This window comes from Microcaecilia unicolor, chromosome 11 (genome assembly GCF_901765095.1).
Source record: "Microcaecilia unicolor chromosome 11, aMicUni1.1, whole genome shotgun sequence".
NCBI lineage: Eukaryota > Metazoa > Chordata > Amphibia > Gymnophiona > Siphonopidae > Microcaecilia > Microcaecilia unicolor.
The window spans coordinates 164,348,604-164,363,433 of NC_044041.1; positions in this window are offsets into that span (position 1 = coordinate 164,348,604).

A 14,830-nucleotide genomic window follows, 5' to 3' on the forward strand; every position below is an offset into this window, starting at 1 on the left:
ATTTCAAAAAGTTGGCAACCCTGGTGCCCACCCATCTGACCTGTTGGCTCACCCAAAAATTGCCTTCTGGCTATGCCATTGAGCTGCACTACATATTGGCCTCAGCACATGGGAAAGCTCCGTGCTAGTGATAGCGCTGGCCACTTTTTAGCGCAGCTTAGTAAAAAGGCCCCCAAGTTTGGCATGATTTGTGTCTCATTCAATAAAAGCTTTTATAAACACTTAGGTTTTGATTTGCTTTCTAAAACTCTCAGGCTGAATAATAGAACAAAATGAGAGGCCCTTTTACAAAGGCACATAAGGGCCCGTGTGCCCCGGGCGGTAATTCTGAATTTGGCATGCGCCAAAAACACACGGTAGAAAATATTTTCTATTTTCTACCGTGTGACGCTTATCCGGCGGTAAATGGCAGTGTATGCGCGCTGCATGCCTACCGTGTGAGACCTTACCGCCAAAAATGAATGTGCACTGGTTTTTATTTTTCCACGTGTGCATTTTCTGGCCCCTTAAAAAAGGCCCTTTTTTCAGGATGCAGCAAAAAAATGGCCCAGCGCGTGCCCAAAAGACGCGCTCAAACTGCCGCAGGCCACTTTTTGCCGCAGCTTAGCAAAAGGGCCCCTGAAATCGGTAGCATATTCCATACCAGAGGCCCTGTTACCCAGAAGATTGTTTAATACATATCATCTAGTCTGCTCTATCAAAACAAAGGAAATCCAAGCAGGCATTTATCAGCAGAGCACAAAACTCTAGGAGGATGGTAAACTCTCAACAACAGAGTGATTCATAAAAGTGCATCATTGTATAATGCCTGGTGAACTAGGGTTACCATATGTCCTCTTTTAAGAGGACATTTCCTCTTTTTGGACATCCCCAGATATGTCCTACAGGATTTTTAATTTTTAGGGAAATGTCCTCTTTTTCTTTTATGTGCCTACTAGTAAGAAAGGCCCGTTTCTGAGGCCAATGAAACGGGCGCTAGCAAGGCGCTTTCGTTCCCATCCCCCTCCCCTTGATGCTGGACTTACCCTCCGTGCTTCAGGGTGGTCGTGGTCGTGGGCGCCCCGCCCCGCGACCCACCCCGTGATATAGAGAGTGGCTGGCTGGCTCCCTCGCTGCCTGTGACCTACAGCCTGCCTGGCTTACTCCCTCCAATCGTCGTCGCATAGTACATCGATGTATGCCCCGCCCTCACGTCAAACGTGATGATGTTGAGGGCGGAGCGATGCGATTGGTCAAGTGTCATAGCTCCGCCCTCAACGTCATGACATTTGACGCGAGGGCGGGGCAAATAGTAATGGGGCTAAATTCCGATCTCTGGCACCTCACAAACCGGAAGTTGCAGCTTCATTAGAACGTTGAGGTAGGCAATTATGTGCGGAAGGGGCGTGTCTGTGGGTGGGTCTATCAGTGAGAGTGGTGCATGAGTGACAGTGAGTGGTGAGTGGTGACAACCTAAGTGCAGGGCTCCAGGGTTTCCCTGCCACAGAGTGAGCTTCAGAATGTTTGAGGTGAGAATTATTAATATAGATGACCAACACACCGACCAGTGGTGTGCTGGTAAATGTTTAACAACAGGCTCTCTCCCCGGTCCCCCTCTGCGCCCCCCGTCCCCCTCTGCGCCCCCCCCCCCCCCCCAGATTGCAGAGCTGGCTATAGCCGGGGAGAGAGCCTGGGGGGGGGGGGGCAATGCATTACTCCAGGAAAAAAAAATTAAATGATCCCAGGTTCCAATCTAATTCATGTTTAATGTGCGATAAAATGCCATAAATAAGTAAATAAATATAAACTTTTAATGTTGAGCACCTGATTCTCAAAGTGAACATATTCCAAACACTATAATGAAAATAAAATGATTTTTTTCTACTTTTGTTGTCTGGTGACTGTTTTTCTGATCATGCTGGCCCAGTATCCGATTCTGCTGCTATCTGTCCTCTTAACTCTGTTTCCAGGGCTTCCTTTCCATTTATTTCTTTCCTTTCCTTCTTCCTTCTTCATTTCTGGTCCTCAGCGTCTGCCTATTTTCTTCATCCATGTGCAGTTTTTCTCCTCTCTTTCTTTTCCCTCATCTCCTTCCTCACTCTTCCCTCCCCTCCATCCATGTCCAGCATTTCTTCTCTCTCCCCCCTCTCCATCCACCCATGTCCAGTGACCCTCCTTTCCCCTGCCCTGCATGCACCAATAACCAGTGACCCTCCTTTCCCCTGCCCTCCATCCACCCATGCCAGCAGTGACCCTCCTGCCTCCTCTCCCCTGCCCTGCATGCACCCATACCCAGTGACCCCCTTCCCCCTGCCCTCCATCCACCCATGTCCAGCAGTGACCCTCCTGCCTCCTCTCCCCTGCCCTGCATGCACCCATGTCCAGAAGTGACCCTCCTCTCCCCTGCCCTGCATGTACCCATACCCAGTGACCCTCCTTTCCCCTGCCCTCCATCCACCCATGTCCAGCAGTGACCCTCCTGCCTCCTCTCCCCTGCCCTGCATGCACCCAGCCATACTAAGTGACCCTCCTTTCCCCTCCATCCACAAATGCCCAGCGACTCCCTTGTCTCCCCTGCCACCCCCTCCCGAGTTGTTGGCGAATTCTCCTCCCCTGCTCCCTCCCTCCCAATCCGATTCGGTCCCTCCCGTTCCGATTCGGTCCCTCCCTCACATCACTGACCCGACCTGACTCTTCGCATTCTTCGGGGCAGCCTGCCCGCTGCCAGAACTGACTCTCCCCCACTGGCGCTGCCGGCCGGTTCGCACTTCAAAATGGCCGCCGAGACTTCAGCAGAAGTCTCACGAGGCCGCCTCTGGAAGTCTCGGCAGCCATTTTTAAAGTGCAAATGGGCAGCGCCAGCAGGGGAGAGTCAGTTCTGGTAGCTGGCAGGCAAGACTGCCTGCCCCGAAGAATGCGAAGACTCAGGTCGGGTCGGTGACATGAAGGATTGGGAGGGACCGAATCGGATCGAGAGGGAGGGAGCCAGGGATCAGATTGGGAGGGACGGACGGGACCAGATTGGGAGGGAGGGAGGGAGGAGAAGAGCCGGCTCACGCGTTTCACCAACCGGCTCACAAGAGCCGAGCAAAGTTAACAACCGGCTCTTGCGAGCCGGCTCCAGCACACCACTGACACCGACCCACAAAATGAGAGAAACCATCTCTAGCTTATTAGTCAGTCTAGACACACGGGGGTGCTAAAGAGGGAAAAAAGCATTGCTGATCCCCTCTGCTCTCCTGCTGGTTGAATCTGTCAAAGGAATTTTGTTCCTGGCTCCTGCACTGCAGCATGATTTTGAGCATATGCCATGCAAAGACTTTCCCACGTATCTCAGAAGCCAGTTCTTGAAAAGCATGTCTAGTGCTGTAATGTAAGACACTGTTTGATGTGTGTTCATTAACTACAATTGAATATTTCTTTAGCAAAGGTAGCAACCATTTTTATTTTTTCTGTCCTCTTTTTTTGTCTCCACAAATATGGTAAGCCTATGGTGAACCAATATTCACAAACATATGGAGAGCCAATGCAAAGATTTTAAAATTGAAGGTTTTAGGCATGCTATAAATAAATATGTGCAAAACCAGGACTGGAACAGTGTGGGGGTGCTGTGGATCTTTCTACTAGGATGGGCATCCCTTGCCTTTGAATGCTGCCACCAGACCTGCTTTTCTGGATTGCAGTAAGAACTGTTCATGGGATACACTGGATCCTGGAATCAGGTTAATCTACTTAAATTTGACTGTCCTGCAAACCAGAACTGTCTATGGCATACGCTGACCCATCTTCTCTGTCCCAGTCTTGAATTAAAAAAAAAAAAAGAAGGATGTTAGAAATGAATCTGAATAGAATACAGGATAAAACTGAGTAGCAGGACAAAAGAAAAAGCCAGAAAATGATCTTTATTTGTAAAATAATTACAAAAAACTAATTTGGGGGAAGTTATCAAGCTGCGTTAGGGCCTTAAGTTGCGTTATTTGCCCCCTAATGCAACTTAAAGGGCTCTAATGCAGTTTGTCATGCCCTACCGCGATGATATTTAGCTCACCACAGGTTACATAGTAATGAGATGCAAAATACACAAATGCACATTAAGCAGCTCATTATGTAAAAACCAGAATGCAACGTGCGGTGTGTTCTGGGTGCACCCCGCAAATAACATTTTAGGCTTAAAATAATGCTAAAATAACCCCAGCCAAATCTATACTGCAGGGTGTTGACTCCTGTGGTAAAGCAAGGTGCAGGGAAAGCTGGCCTTTTAACGCACCTTGATAACTTCCACTCTTAATATGTATTTATGTGTACATTTATGACTCACGTGACACAATTGCATAGCTCAGAGACTACTTGGCTCATTTTCGAAAAACATTTAAAAAGTGGCCCAAATTGGCATTTGAACATTTTGCTTGCCAAAAAATTCAAATCACTATTTTCAAAACATTTTGGTATGCGGTTTGTTGCCAGTGCGTTCAGATCACAAGAGGTTGTGTTGGGAGCAGGATATGGGTGCCCCTAAGACTTGGACATTTTTATGCCATAATGGAACAAAACAGAAACGTCTAGAGCTACAATTTAAACGTTTTGATCTAGACCCGTTTTATCACAACTAAGTCAGTAAAAGGTGCCCTAAATGAGCAGTGGCATAAAAATCTGTTTTACTGTTCTGGGATCTTGCCAGGTACTTGTGACCTGGATTGGACCCCCCCCCCCTTACTCCCCCAGTGGTCACTGACCCCCTCCTACCCTCCAAAGATGTAATAGAAACAGTATATGCCAGCCTCTATGACAGCTTCAGATGTTATAGCCATTCCTCTTTGAGCAGCAAGCAGGTCCCTTGAGTGACCTAGTGGTCAGTGTAGTATACTGTAGACAGGGGGACCCAGGCCCATATCCCCCTCTACCTATTACACTTGTGGTGAAAAATATGAGCCATCCAAAACTCACCAAAAACCCACTGTACCCACATGTAGGTGACCCCTGCAGCCATAAGAGCTATTGTAGCGGTGTACATTTGAGTACAATGGGTGTTTGGAGGGTTTTGGAGTGTTCACCATACAAGATAACAGGACAACGGTGAAATGTGTATCTAGGACCTTTTATGTGAAGTTCACTGCAGTGCCCCCTCGAGTGCCCCACAGCTCTGCTGGGATGTCTATGTGTCCAGCCTAGTAAGAATGCTGGCTCCTCCTACATCCCAATGGTTTGACTTTGTGCGTTTTTCACTTGGGGCGTTTTGTTTTCGAAAATGGTCCAAAAGATAAACGCAATGTGTACAACAATGTCCAGAAAAAGCTATTTTCAAAACAAAAAGATACATATTTTTCATTTTTGAAAATCGTTATATTTGCCACATGAATTTTAGACATTTTGAGCAAAACGTCCAAAGTTGGATTTAAACGTCATATTGAAAATGACCCTCACCGTGAATTCTTTGCTTCGTTCTTTACTGAGGAAGATAGAAAGGATTTACCAGTGCCAGAAATGGTATTAAAGTGGGATGATACAGAGGAACTGAAACAAACCTCAGTGTTTCTGGAAGATGTAATGGGGCCAAATTGACAAAGTTAAGCATAACAAATCATCTTTGGATAAGTTCCTGAAGAAAAGTCCGTAAGCCATTATTAAGGTAGACTAGGAGAATGCCACTGCTTATCCCTAAGGTCAATAGCATGACCTCTTGCTACCTTTTTGGATCCTGCCAGGCAGGGGTGGCTCAAGGCAATCTTCTTCCTGAGGGGCAGGGCCGCCGAGAGGGGGGCAAAATTCCTCGGACTCGGCCTTCAAGGGGGGGGGGGGGGTGGCGCTGGCATACTTCTTCTTGCCTGCCTGCCAACTCCCAGCATGGATAGGAGCTGGAGAGGACAGACCATGGGAGCAGGCAGACAGGAAGAGGCTTGCTGGCACTGGGCCCGGACTCGCTCTTAGAGACAAAGAGAGAAAGGTAAGGGGCTAGATGGGAGGGAGCGGCGGCGCTACTGGAGGGGGCACTCAGTGGTCCATTTCTGCCCCAGGTTCTGCCCTGGGCATAGCTGTGTCTTTCAGGTGCCCTGCTGAGGGGAGGGATGTATTGGTCCTCCCCCCCTCCCCCCCCCCCCCCCACAGCATTCAAAATGGCCAAAATAGAGTGGGGGCAGGGATACCCATGTAATTTGGTAAGACTAGGCAACTGCCTGGGGCAGTCGCTTCTTAGGGGAAGCAAAGAGCAGCTGGTCTGCTTTTCTGCAAAAACACAAATGAGATGCAAGATGCTCAAACAACAAGGAACAAAAAGAAAAAATGAGAACCACAGCTCAGTATAACACACCATAATACAATTATTTATAATGGGGCTAATATTTAAAGGTGCTTATTCAGTTAGCGAGTGCTGCTAACTAGATAAGATGAGAGACATATTCAGACGCAGTGAGTGGACAATGCCGCTGAATATTTCTTCTGACCACCTTGTCACTATCCAGCTTTTCATCTCTTCCCCTTATGCCAGTCCCTCACTGCCCATCTCTCTTTTCCACAACCTCTTATTCTCCAGTAACTCTTCCTTTTTTCTCATCCCCATATCCAGCATCTCTACTCCTTTCTCCTCCCCTGACCAATGTCTCCCCCTCGTTCTCTTACCCCATCACCATCCCCAGCTCCTTCCCTATTATTTATCCACTCCCCACCTCCAGGCCCTTTTTTTTATGTCTTATCCCCTTATTCAGGCTCCCATTCCTCCTTTTACCTCCCATATTTTTGCTCTCTCTCACCTATGTCACCTTCTTTTATCCTTCACACTCTACATAGCCCTTTGACTCTTTTTTCCCTTTTCCCAGCACTTATTATCCCTGTCTCTTCTCCCATCTCAGGTGTTGAATGGTGTCTTCCACTGATCGCCCTCTTGGATATGGATTAAATTATAAACCCCTCGGATATCCAGTTTGGTAAAGATCCGGGCCCCTTGGAGTCGATCGAACAATTCTGAGATGAGTGGAAGGAGATATTTGTTCTTGATGGTAATTGCATCCAGTCAATGCAAGGATGAAGCCCCCATCCTTCTTGCCTATGAAGAAAAACCCTGCTCTGGCAGTGGATGTGGATGGGTGAATGAACCCTCTCTCCAGATTGTCCTTGATGTATGTGGACATAGCTTCATTTTCTGGGTGACAGAAGGGGTAGACTCTACCGCTAGAGGGTATTTTCCCAGGAAGGAGGTCTGTGGGGCAATCAGTCCTGGTGAGGCAGCAGAGTCTTTGCTTGATGCATCTGCATAGTCCTAGTAGGGATGGGGTAGGCCTTGTCTGGTTTCAAATTGACTGGTGGCCAGTGGAACAGCAGGAGTCACAAAACTCAAACAGCGGTGCTGGCAGGGTTGACTCCAGGCCATGAGCTCACCCAGGGCCCAGTTAATGCAGGGGTTGTGTTCCTGCAGCAACAGGAGGCCCAGTATAACAGGATTCACCACCGTTTGAAGGACATACAGAGCAGTGGCTTCTTCATGAAGAACCCCAATCCTCAGACAAAGAGAGACTGTTTTAACCTTGATGATTCCTTGGATATTCCCATATACAGAAGAAACAGAGATGGGCCATGGAAATTCTTGGATGGAAATATGGTAATGATGGACCAGGGCTTCATCTAAGAAGCAACCCCCTGCCCCAAGATCGATGAACGCCTCAGTGGAAAACCCTGGGTCCATTTATACGGTGGTGGGAACCAGCAATTGTGTGTGGGGAACTTGCCTGGAGAAACCTAGTCCTGCTTCCCCAGCCAGGAATAGGCTGGGAGGTTTCCTGGCTTCCTGGGACAATGGTGGGAGTAGTGACCTTTTTCTCCGCTGTATAGGCATAGATCCAAGTTCTATATATGGCTGCTTTTCTTGATCTGAGAGTTCCAGATAGTCTACTTGCATAGGCTCCCCATTCTCGGCCAATACCGAGGATTTCGAAGGAAACAGCGAGGGGGGTTTGTGCTGGAACATGGGAGCGAAATGGAAAGGCCTGGCACTCCAGTGCCTGCTCTTGAACGCGATTGTCCACTTGGGTACAAAGGAAGATGAGGTCATCAAGGTTCGTGGGGAGATAACACCCGGCTAATTCGTCCTTAATCTGTGAAGACAGCCAATGCCAGAATATAGCGACCAGGCTCTCATTGTTCCATTCTAATTCCATAAAGCAGTCCTTGATTTCGTCAAGGAAATTTACCTCCCTAGCATGCCCTGATGTTACATTTACCCAAATATCGGGATAATTGAAATCACCCATTATTATTTTGTTGCCCAGTTTGTTAGCCTCTCTAATTTCTGATAACATTTCTACATCTGTTTGTTCATCCTAGCCAGGTGGACGGTAGTACACTCCTATCACTATCCTTTTCCCCTTTACACATGAAATTTCAATCCATAAACCAGGTTGTCTACTTTCTCTTTGTGAATTGGGGAATACACATGTAGATTTTTGTCCCACTCAAGGTAGCCCAAACAACAACCTACCATACTCCCATGAAATCTCTGCATAGTGTAGCTCTCCATGTATAAGTAGCAGCATACTGAAATTGTTATTTATGTATGTATGCAATGTACATGTATAAATGCCACTGTTTACCCATAGAGATGCTTGTAAAATAACTCTGAAAGTGTGTATAACTCCTTTAAACCTGGTTCAACTGCTCACGACTGAAATACCTCCATGGGGAGATAAAGTCCTGCTGTTCTCTGCCTTGGTGTGCCCTGCCCCCACTCCTATCTGTTCACCCATTTATTTAGGACTGAGAGTTGAACTGAGTTACATTTCTTTCTAAACCCATCATGTTATCGAGCGAAGTAATACTTCTTCACGCTCTCTGATTTATCACTTGCTGGAATAAATGGCCAGCAGTTGAGACAGACCGCTAAGGTCCTGTAGCCATCAATCAGCACGTAATGGCCAGGAATCCCAAAGGGGCTGGCTGTCTAGAGGCATTTCATGGAAGACAGGCTTTCCAAGTGTCACCATGTCATTCCTGTGCCTACCAGCTGAAGATTCAGGGCAGTGCCATGCCAGAGAGCAGCAGCTCAATGCCACAGCTCCTGGAGTGATGGTGGGGAATCTGTAAGGGGAGAATGCAGGTGCTCACTCACAGACCAGAGAGGGAAATTGAGTATGCTGTGTGATTAACAATAGCACCACATTTATGGAATGACCATGGATATTAAGTCATTACACACAGAATAATTTTATCATTTCTGCAACAGGTGTATGCATAAGACACCAATGGCCATGTTTACTAAGGTATGCTCGCGTTTTTAGCACACGTTAAAATTAGCACATGCTAAACGATAGAGACATCCATATATTCCTATGAGTGTCTCTAGCATTAGAGCATGATATTTTTTAACACGCACTAAAAACGCTAGCACGACTATAACACAGCTTAGTTAACATGGCCTCAATTTTCAAAGGGAAAGTAAGTGCCTACTTTTCTTTTGAAAATTACCCCATGGAAAATATGGACACACCTGGTCTTTGACAGGCTCATATTTTCCTTTTTATTTCATGCACTTATGCACATATTTTTTAAAGTGTGCACAAGCATCCACACCCAACTGCAGCTGTGATCCCAGGAACAGCTCCACCCAGGTCAGATAAATTTATGCGCACACAGAGTGTAATGCCCCTGCTCATTAAATTTTAGTGCAGCCTCTCTTTTCCATTCTGTCCTGTGTCTCTTCTTCTCTGAAAATTGTACTTTTTAGTTTTCTAAACCACTTATGGGAAGATGATCAAAAGCCCCGCTCTGTTCCAAACAGCGATCTAAAAATAGCTGTGGCAAAAGAGGGCAGGTGCTGGCCAGTACGGTGGGGCCCCCCGTCCCACCTAGCCCTTCTTTAATATGGCTGCTGAGACTTCAGCGGAAGTCTCGCGAGGCCGCTGATGGAAGTCTCAGCAGGCATTTTTAAAGAGCAATGCGGCAGCAAGAGGATCAGCACCAGCATAGGGCAGGAAAAACTGGGGATCTTTCCTGCCCCGAAGACTCCACTAGACTTCAGGGTGGCTTCAGGTATGTGCCAGGAGAGCACCCTGAGGCTCAGGGGAGGAGAGGCAAAGAGTCAGATCACGGCAATAGCAGGGAGCGGGAGGGAGCGCTGCGGGGCCCCTGGAAGTGCGAGGCCCTGTGCGACTACCCCTGTCGCCCCTGCCTAAGACCGGCCCTGCAATCATAAATACAGAATCTCCTGGTAATAAGACCGATATTGATTCCTTTTTAAAGGTTCTGAGTTGGGTCTTTTCTTAGACAAAGCCTCTTTAGGTCTCTTACCAGAATCTTTAGATAAACCTTATTATTAATAATGTAACTCCTTGAATCAGATCGAGAATGGGATTTTAAATTGTTTTTTTTTTCCTAGGTTAGACAAAAGGTTTCTTGATGCTATTATAAGAATTTTCTGAGATGTAACTAGGGAGATGAAGATTTGTGACATATATTTCTTTCATTAAGTCAGCAGATGCTTTCCACTAGAGTAGCCTTTTTTCTTAGTTAGCCTTTGTAAGATATAAGCAAAATGGCTACGTTTTTTTTGACCAAATCATTTGGCTGATTAACTTAAAGGCTATCAGCAGAGGCCAAGAAAGTGCCTGGATCTTTAGAAACATCTCAGGATGTCATTTCATGTAGAGCTACCCTCCTGGTTACTCTTTCATCAGAGAATGATAAGATTCAGATGTTGAAATCTTATTTTTGGAGAAAAGATGTTCAGTTTTGTGGCTAGAGCTACGCATCTCGGTCAAAATGAGTTTCTGAAGTTGAAGGCACAGATGCTTGCAGTGGGGGCTGTTTTTTGCAGTTGCTCTTCAAGGGGCCCTTTTACTAAGGCAAACTGAAAAATGGCCAGCACTGGTGTAGACATGTGTATTGGACGTGCACAGGTCCATTTTTCAGCGCACCTGCGAAAAAGGCTTTTTTTTGCCGAAAATGGACATGCGGCAAAATAAAAATCAGCACGTCCATTTTGGGCCTGAGACCTTACCGCCACCTATTGACATGCAAATGTCTTATGAATTTTCTAGTAATCATTGGGCCCAATATTCAAAATGATTTAAACGGCCAGGAGAGGATCCTGGCCATTTAAATCACCTGCCTGGGGCTAACCACGAATTTTCAGTGGCACTTAACTGGATAGTGCTGCTGAAAATGCCCAGTTAGCAACCAACCTGAAACCAGCTGGTAGGGTGGCATTCTGGGGACATAGTGGAGTGGCCTAGTGGTTGAAGCACCAGTCTTGCAATCCAAAGGTGGCCAGTTCAAATCCCACTGCTTCTCCTTGTGATCTTGGGCAAGTCACTTAACCCTCCATTGCCTCAAGTACAAACTTAGATTGTGAGCTCTCATGGGACAGAGAAATATCCAATTAACCTGAATGTAACTCACCTTGAGCTACCTACTGAAAAAGGTGTGAGCAAAATCTAAATAAATAGTTGGCAGGGAATGTTATAGGGAGATGAGCTTCAGAAATTTAAGACTCTCTTGAAAACATATTTCTTTAGACAGGTTTTCAATCTGTAACCTAGTGGGCAGGAAAGCTAGATCGTCTATTAGCATTCCGTCATTGTAGTTATTAATTGTGTATTAGCATGCCATTATTGTATTTATTGACTTTGTGAAAGAATGATTGTGACCATGTGTGATTGTGGTTAGGTCTGTCCTATTGATTTATGGAGTTCCCTTCTCTATTTATGTTTGGTTTTGATTTTATACACCGTTCTGGTCCAGTAAGGGTGAGCAGTATATCAAGTTTTTAACTAAACATAAATAAATAAACTTAGCGGGTTAGGTGCCCATTTTTTCAGCATTTAACTGACCAAGATAATCGGTTAAATGAATAAAATTCATCTTTAAATGGTTCTTCTTAGCCGGTTAACTGCTGAAAATCGCACTTAACCAGCTAAGTCTTGTCCAGCTGTGTATGCCTGGATATTCAGTGCCAGAGCCCAGACATGGCTCAGCATTGAATATTCGTGGATAAAGCCACCAGCCATCAGCAAAACACTGAATATCGGGCCTATTAAGTCTCCTCTAAACATGCTGCTTGCAGATGTGCTGATTTCTAAGATAGCGCGGGTCCAATTCAGTGTTGTAGGTGTCTGTGACAGACTACATACTGTAGCTTAGTAAAGGGGCCCCTAAAAGATCCTGTGGTTGTTTCACTACCACAATATATAAGAAGCCTACCGACAAGAATCAATTTTTACATTTCCAAAGCTTTCATGCTAGAAGCTTGAAAGAAAATTTAACTTTTTGATACTTTTTAAAATTTAGATGCATTTGTGGCACCTTTGAGGAGATTTTTGGAATGTGGATATCCGAGTAAATACATCAATAAGGGTATCCAGAGTACTGATAGAATTAAAAAATGAACTTGCAGAACATAGGCGCAGTTTGACTGTTTCATTTGGGGGGGCAAAGAATGGGCAGAGCATATTAGCATATTCATTTGCATATATACATATGCAAATGAATATGCTAATATGGAGGAAGGAATTGAAATTTACAGGCAAAATATCACAGATGCACATTTCAAAAAGCTGACATATTTCAATTAATAAATTATGAATAAAATACTTTTATCTACCTCTGTTGTCTGATCATTTAGTTTTTCTATTTGCTTTGGTCCCAGTGTCTTCTGTTTTATGCAGTGTCTTCTTTCCAGTAGGCTTCCCTCTGCTCCCCACCCTCCCAGTCCCATCCATCTCTTGCTCCTTCCCTCTGCTCCCCACCCCTCCCAGTCCCATCCATCTTCTGTTCCTTCCCTCTGCTCCCCATCCCTCCGTCCCATCCATCTTCTGCTCCTTCCCTCTGCTGTGCCTGACCTCTCCCAATCCCATCCATCTCCTGGTCCATCCCTCTGCTCCCCACCCCTCCCAGTCCCATCCATCTCTTGCTCCTTCCCTCTGCTCCCCACCCCTCCCAGTCCAATCCATCTCCTGGTCCTTCCCTCTGCTCCCAACCCCATCCTTCTCCTGGTCCTTCCCTCTACTCCCAACGCTTCCAGTCCCATCCATCTCTTGCTCCTTCCCTCTGCTCCCCACCCCTCCCAGTCCCAACCATCTCTTGCTCCTTCCCTCTGCTCCCCACCCCTCCCAGTCCCAACCATCTGTTGCTCCTCCCCACCCCTCCCAGTCCCATCCATCTTCCTTCTGCTGCCCCCCCCCCCGCGAGGTCCAAGATCGTGACTCCGTTTACCCACTCTCTTCCTCCCTCCCTCCGGCACAGGCAACAGTCTTCAGCTTTTTCAGCGTTCCTGGCAGCGGTAGCGATGTACACGCTGCCTTCGGTCTGCCATGTAAGCCTTCTCTTCAAGTTCCTGTTCCCACCTATGCGGGACTAGGACTAGGGGGCAAGCGATGAAGCTACAAAAGTAGTAAATTTAAAATGAATCAGAGAAAATTTTTCTTCACTCATGCCCAGATGATCAAAAGCCCTGCACTGTTCCAAACAGCGCTCTAAAATAGCGCTGGAACAGCGTGGGGCGCTATTGGACCTATGATCATAGATAATGCATGCAAATTTAACCAGCGCAATTATCTCTGATCATGGGGTAGAAGTGCAGGAGAATTGTGCCTGAGCATGCGCACAGCACAATCCTCCCGCACTTGTTTGACAGGTCTGGGCTGCCAAAAGCCCAAACCTGTCAAACACAGGGGCTGGAGGTCCATGGGACCACCAGGCCCTGACTACCCCTGCCCCGAGCAACGGAGGCTGGAGGTCCGGCGGACCTCCGGTCCCCCTGACGATCCCACCCCCCCCACCCAGGTTCAGGGAGGGCTGGAGATCTGGTGGGTCTCCAGCCCACCCAACCCCCCAGCAAATGGTCCCTGGTGGTCCAGTGGACACCGACCAAGCCCCCCCCCCAGCGACAGGGGGGGCTGGAGGTCCGCTGGACTGCCGGTCCCCCCTCCCCAACCCCCAGCATTGACAAGGCTGCGTCCCTCCTCCAACCAAGGTAGAAGGGCGGGCGGGCAGAGAGGGAGGGCAGGCGGCGGATGGAGTGACAGGTCCATCACACAGGGACCCTTGTCAATGCTGGGGGTTGGGTTGGGGAGGGGGGACTGGCGGTCCAGCGGACCTCCAGCTCCCCTGTCGCTGGGGGGGGGCTTGGTCGGCGCCCACTGAACCACCAGGGACCATTTGCTGGGGGGGTTGGGGGGCTGAAGACCCACCGGATCTCCAACCCTCCCTGGACCTGGGAGGGGTGGGGGGTGGTTTGCGTCGTTGGGGGGAATGGGGGCCTGCCAGCATGCAAATGCATGCTGGACAGGGCTCATCATTCCTCCTCAATGATCTGCAAACCCTAACGCCAGCTTGGAGCTGGCATAGGGTTTGTTGCGGCCAGTGACCCAATCTTTGGTGCGCTGGTCGCTGATCATTGGGGATGAATGCGTTAAGCGCTGATTAGCATGCATTTGCATGCTACTTGCGCTAGGAGCCCTCGAGCACGTTGTTTTCGAGGGCTCTGATCATGGGTTGGGAGCAAACGCTGGCGCTAACAGCCTCTAGCGCCGGCGTTTGCTTTTGATCATCTGCCTGTCAACGCATAAATAAACTCTGGAATTTGTTGCCAGAGAATGTGATAAAGGCAGTTAGCCTAACGGGATTTTAAAAAGGTCTGGACGGCTTCCTAAAGGAAAAGTTCATAGACCATTATTAAAATGGACTTGGGGAACCCACTGCTTATTTCAGGCATAAGCAGCATAAAATATTATGTACTTTTTAGGGATCTTGCCAGGTATTTGTGACCTGGATTGGCCACTGTTGGAAACAGGATACTGGGCTTGATGGACCTTTGGTCTGTCCCAGTATGGCAATACTTATGTACTTATATACTTATGTACTGGTGAGAGTC